This window comes from Phascolarctos cinereus, unplaced genomic scaffold (assembly GCF_003287225.1).
Source record: "Phascolarctos cinereus isolate Bilbo 61053 unplaced genomic scaffold, phaCin_HiC Scaffold_726;HRSCAF=1367, whole genome shotgun sequence".
In the NCBI taxonomy this organism is placed as follows: Eukaryota; Metazoa; Chordata; class Mammalia; order Diprotodontia; family Phascolarctidae; genus Phascolarctos; species Phascolarctos cinereus.
Genome location: NW_027556098.1, coordinates 332,257,884 through 332,263,416, shown reverse-complemented (window position 1 = coordinate 332,263,416; position 5,533 = coordinate 332,257,884). Strand labels below are relative to the sequence as shown.

At 41.5% G+C, this 5,533-nt stretch overlaps 1 pseudogene; it reads left to right on the top strand.

Annotated features, from left to right (window-relative positions):
* The first annotated feature begins 4,223 nt into the window (after positions 1-4,223).
* Positions 4,224-4,715, top strand: LOC110213457 (prefoldin subunit 3 pseudogene; annotated as a pseudogene).
* Positions 4,716-5,533: the final 818 nt, after the last annotated feature.

Here is a 5,533-nt window from a genome sequence, read left to right as displayed (position 1 = left end):
GTTGGTTAGGTAACATATTCAGGAGAAAGTTCAGGGCAAGTTTTATTCTGGATAAATTAAATGCTCCATTGCTGCCTACTAGTTCCAGATTTTAAAAATGATAATATATATATACAGTAATTAGTCAGGTGCCAGGATACGTGAAACAGGGATTCCAATAGAAAGGGTAAGTTTTGGGGAAAAGGAGGAAGCATTGATTTTCCCAGTGGGAAAGCTCATTGTCACAGGAGGTGGCCCAAGCTGAAAATATAAATAACTCCCTTAAATGTTCCAGATAAATATACAGGTGACAGAGTCAGAATATATTTTAAGGAGCTTGTCATGCTCCAAGATAGTGGGGACAGATTCCGGGATCATACTGCCTAGGAAATTGAACTACTCTTCTGCTACAACCCAGGGGGATGGAGTCCAGGAATATTGTCCAAGAATTCCCTTTTCAGGCCATGGAGGTAAACATGTCTGATTCTTTTGTTGTGTGCATCTTCAGGAACTCTTAGTACAATCTCTTTGGCTGAGAAAGTCCATCCTCAGGCATTCTCTCCTTAGACCATGTCCACTTAAGCCTTCTGTTTCTGCAACCACTTGTAATTATGCTGCAAAGGTGCTATTTGGTGGCAGGAAAGGGTGAAATCCTCTCCCCATTTCTTCAGCATTCCAAAGGAATGGTAGTAGGAAAAAGACCAAAATGTGAAATACGAGGATGAAATAGGCACAAAAGCATGCATTAGTGAAGACTTGAATCATGGCACAGCAACCTGGAATCCCCATTACACTTCCTGGAAGGTGGATACTTAAAACATAAAACATAAAATATTTAGCGAGACAGCTGAAAATACATTTCACCTCCATCCCCACTCTGTACTGTCTCCCAAAAAAAATTGTTGTAGTAACTAAGGAAGCCCCTCCTGCTGCGTAGCTGGCACTGACTAGGAACCAAGGAGTTCCTGGCCTCTCACATGCATGAGGTTGCCTCCCAGGCTGGAAACATCTATCTCAGGATCACTCTTCTCTGACCTACATAAAAGTGGGGGAAGAATACAAAAGCAAAACGAGAATGAAGGGCCTTGAGTTTCCTATTTGGGTTCACCCGGACAAGTCTATCCCCCAGGTGCCAAGTGTGAGCAATCACCACAGCTACTGAGTTGGATAGAGAGGGAAATAAAAATCAAGACATTAGTTAACGGAATTCATCAGTGTGTGTAAAAGGACACTGCTTAACACCTTGTCAGCAAATATACAAGGAACCTTCCGCTCTCAAGGTCTTCATACACATACACAGTTGATGTTCTGTGTGTGTGTGTGGTGTGTGTGTGTGTGTGTTTAATTTTTCCTGAGTCTTAACTATAATTACTTATTCCTGATCCATGAGAATTACCTGTTTCTCCAAATATCATCTTCCTTCATCACATTGTCTTAAAACATCACATTGTCACCATAATTAGCATCATCTACATCAATACAATTCACCATTTTTAATCCTTTCAGGTTTATGCTATAATTTCAAGAATGATGTAGACTAAAGATCATAAGTGTTATTGCCCCAGGTCAGGATATTATAGAGGACCCGTATCTTATTAAAGAGCATTGTAGCAAATCCGCAATATTGGCAGTGGAACAGGTAAAAGGCTATGTCTGTGGGTAGTTCCTGAGAACAGACCTGAGCCCATTTTGGCTGAGAATTACCATCCTCAGTCATCTCAGAACAAGAAGCCAGAAAATGCCCTAAACAAAGAAAGGCATTTTTGTCATTGAATGACAGTCAACAGATTGCTCTGTTATGGGCCGTGAAAGAGGGAAAGCAGGGCCTTGTGTCAGCTACTCTCTGATCAAATTCAAAGGAGACAGTTGTTCTCCTAACTGCATCTTCTCCACAGACTAATAACATCATTGGCCTCTCAGGAAGTGATTCCTGTGCCTTTCAAGAATGATAATAAGAAAAACTGGAATGCCCAGAGGCAGAAATCACAATCTCAAATGAGGGGAGCTAAGAGCATGTATCCCCTAGGGAAGTTGTTTTCATATGGTTTAATAATAGCTAGCATTTATATAGCACTTGCAGGTTTGCAAAGCACTTTATAAATATCACCTCATTTCATCCTCACAACAGCCCTGGGAGGTGGTGTTATTATTACTCCCACCTTGCAGACTGAGGAAGCGAGGCAGGCAGAAGTTAAGTGGCTTGCCTAGGGGTGCACAGCCAATAAATGTCTGAGGGAAAATTTGAACTAGGCTTTTCCTGACTTCCTGATTCCAGTGCTCCATCTTATGTCACCGGACATTCTGATTTTATTCCTTTTGATTCTACGGAAACTGTGTGCAATCAAACATCCTAGTGTGGTTATCTCCATCATGCCATGCTATTGTAATTAAGATCCTATTAAACATAGGACAGAAGGAGGAGGGTAGAGTTGCCCTCAGTGGAGGGGTGGGGAGCCTGGCATCAAACTAGAATTTAATTGGATAAAGCTACACAATCCACATTCCTAGACTAAAGAGTCAGTACCACCACCCTGAAAAGGGGAGGAGTTGTAGCGCAAAGGTAGCAGCTCTCCGTGAACTATAAGGTGCTTAGCATTTCCCCTGATCCTCTCCTGGCATTAGATGAGGTGTACAACTGCCAGGATGGTTGGGACTGCCCAGTGTCCCATTCTCATTGTCAAACAGGACCAAGCTAGTGCCCAACAGTGCACGCTCATACACACACACACACACACACACACACACCAGGGGGTTTAAATGTGCATTCTCTCATTTGGTTCTCACAATAACCATAGCATCGTAGACTCCTAAGGGTCCATAAAAGTCACCTACTCCATTATCCTCATCTTACATTCATGGACACTAAGGCCTTGCTCATAGACACATAGATAGCAAAAGGCAGAGCTAGAATGCAAACCCATTACTTTGTTCCCAAGTCTAGAGCTATTTCCACTACAGTGCACTACATCCACAATGAGCCAGGAGGCACAAGTATTATAATTTTTATTTTAGAGATAGGGAAATTGGATCTGAGAGAGGTTACTTACAAAGATCCCACAGCTAGCAACAGAAGCCAAACAAAGCATTTGCATGTGGTATTCAAGACTGGAAAATTGTCTCTCTTCCCACCGCCCCCTGTGTCATCTACCTCTGGGGGGTCTAATGCACAGACATCTATGTTTCATGGAGGAGAAAATTCCTGTCATTAAAAAGGCACCTTTTAAAAGCACAATATAAAAAAAATCCTTTGTTGTGCCCCCCCGACACACACACACACCCCAAGCCCATTCCTAATCCTGGCCCTGGGTAGAAAAATCAGTACTCAGACTTTCATTTTTTCATTTCAAGAAAACGCACAAGTATTTTCTGTTAACCCATCAAAAAGTATTTTTACTAGGTGCCTACTATGTGTCAGGCATTGTGCCAGGCTATGGTGAATGAGGCAACCCTTATTCACAAGGAGCATATACTGCCCCTGATTAATTAACTGTGCAATATATTTTCAACAGAAGTTATAATGTACAGATGGTCTTATCACATAATTTTAGGTTCTAGTTTAGAGATGATTCATACTGATGCAACTGTTCCCTGGAAGAAGTTTAAACTGGGTGCTGAATACTGACCCATTTCATAAAAAATGTCACTTCTGCAATCTGTCACTCAACATATGAAGGAAACCATGAGGCTTTATTTTTTTTCTAAAGAATTCACTAATCTGTAATAGACTTTTATTAAGCATCTACTGTGTACAGATCACTTTGCTAGGACTGAGATGAGATTTTTTTTAAAAAGTTAAGTGAAACAGAGGATCATGCATTTAAACCTGGAAGGTACCTTAGAGGTCCCATCATTCTGTCCTCTTGTTGTTGTTCAGGACTTTTCAGTTGTATCTGACTTTTCATGACTCTATTTGGAGTTTTCTTGGCAAGGAGTACCTTGTCACTTCCTTCTCCAGCTCATATGAGGAAACTGAGGCAAGCAGAGTTAAATGACTTGCCCAGAATCACACAGTTAGTAAGTGGCTGAGGCCAGATTTGAACTTCATGAAGATGAGTGTCTTCCTGACTCCAGGCCTAGCATTCTATCCAATATGCCACCTAACTGTCTATTCAATCCTCTAGTTTAAAAAAAAAATGATAATAAAAGAGCAGGCTTCCTTGCAAGATGGTGGCTGTGAAGGAGTTTCTGAACACCAGGGACACAGCAAGGGAAAACAGGGACCTCAGGCACCTGCGCATCCTGAGGTGGTGTTCATGGAAGGTGTAGATTCTTTTATGGAACAGCCTGGAAATGAGTCTGCAACTATTGTACTCAAGAAATTATGTTAGAAGTATGTTTATGGAACTTAACCTCAGAAGAAAAGAAGGCTAAAAAGTCAAGTTCCTGAAATCAGACAGACGTTACACATTTTAAAATGTGTGCAGAAGAAAAAAGAAACCACAAAGCCCCTGGAGACTAGATTCTTACTGGCTGATAACCTTTACTACAAAGCTTCTGTTCCTCCTGTGGATAAAGTCTGCCTGCATTTGAGGGCCAACATGATGCTTGACACTGATGAAGCTCAGGCCTTCTTGGAGAAGAACCACTGCATCACCACCAGCAATCTGGAATCTCTCCAGGAAGACCAGGACTTCCTTCATGGTCAGTTGACCACCACAGAAATCAGTATGGCTCAGGTTTACAACTGGGATGTCAAGAGAAGAAACCAAGATGAGCCCACAAAAGCCAAAGTATAGTGTTCCCACCCTTGATCCTGGGGCTCAGGCTTCCCAAGGGGCTTGGCGCACTTCAAAGATCCAAATATTGACTTGGGAGTAATCATTTTTCAAATAAAAAAAGACATTCTAGAGTAAAACTGAAGCCAATAATGAACACACATTCTGTATGTAAAACTAAAGTCTGATCTCATTTAGATTTCATGAAACTATTACAGTTGTTCAGGGTCACACTGGGGTTGGACTCAGTTATCCCCAAGGTTAGCTTTGATGCTCTGGATCTTTGGGCCATGTGTGAAATGCACTGTTGGGCATTTGTGGGAACCAGAGGGGTGCTGGGATGGAGGAGGGAAGTTGCTTTTTTGGTTTTTTTTTATCGTAGGTTACCTTTGAACAAGTGAAGTCACTGTAGAGGTTGGGGAAATCTTACAAACCTGTAGTTCTGGGTTAAACCAGTGTACTCTAAGTTTGGTACTTCACAAATTTATTTTTTTCTCATGTCTATTTGATTAGTTACTAGTCAATTTACTGAATGTCTTGCACTTTTTCATGAATTGCTTTATCTGCCTTTATAAACAGGACATGGAATACATCTGAACAGTGATGGTTTGTTGAGGTGGCACCTTCTTCCCCATTTGCTGAATGCCCTCTGCTCACGCCCTTCATATCTCTTGGTTAAATCTGAGTTGAACATCCCAACACTTCCTTGTAGAAGACATCTTAAGAGAGAAAACAAAATTAAATGGTGATTTCTTTCAAAGGAAGGCTGCAAGCTGTTCTGACTTAAAAAGCCAACACGACAGCAGCTTATAAAGACACTGCTGCCACGCTGTGCAGTT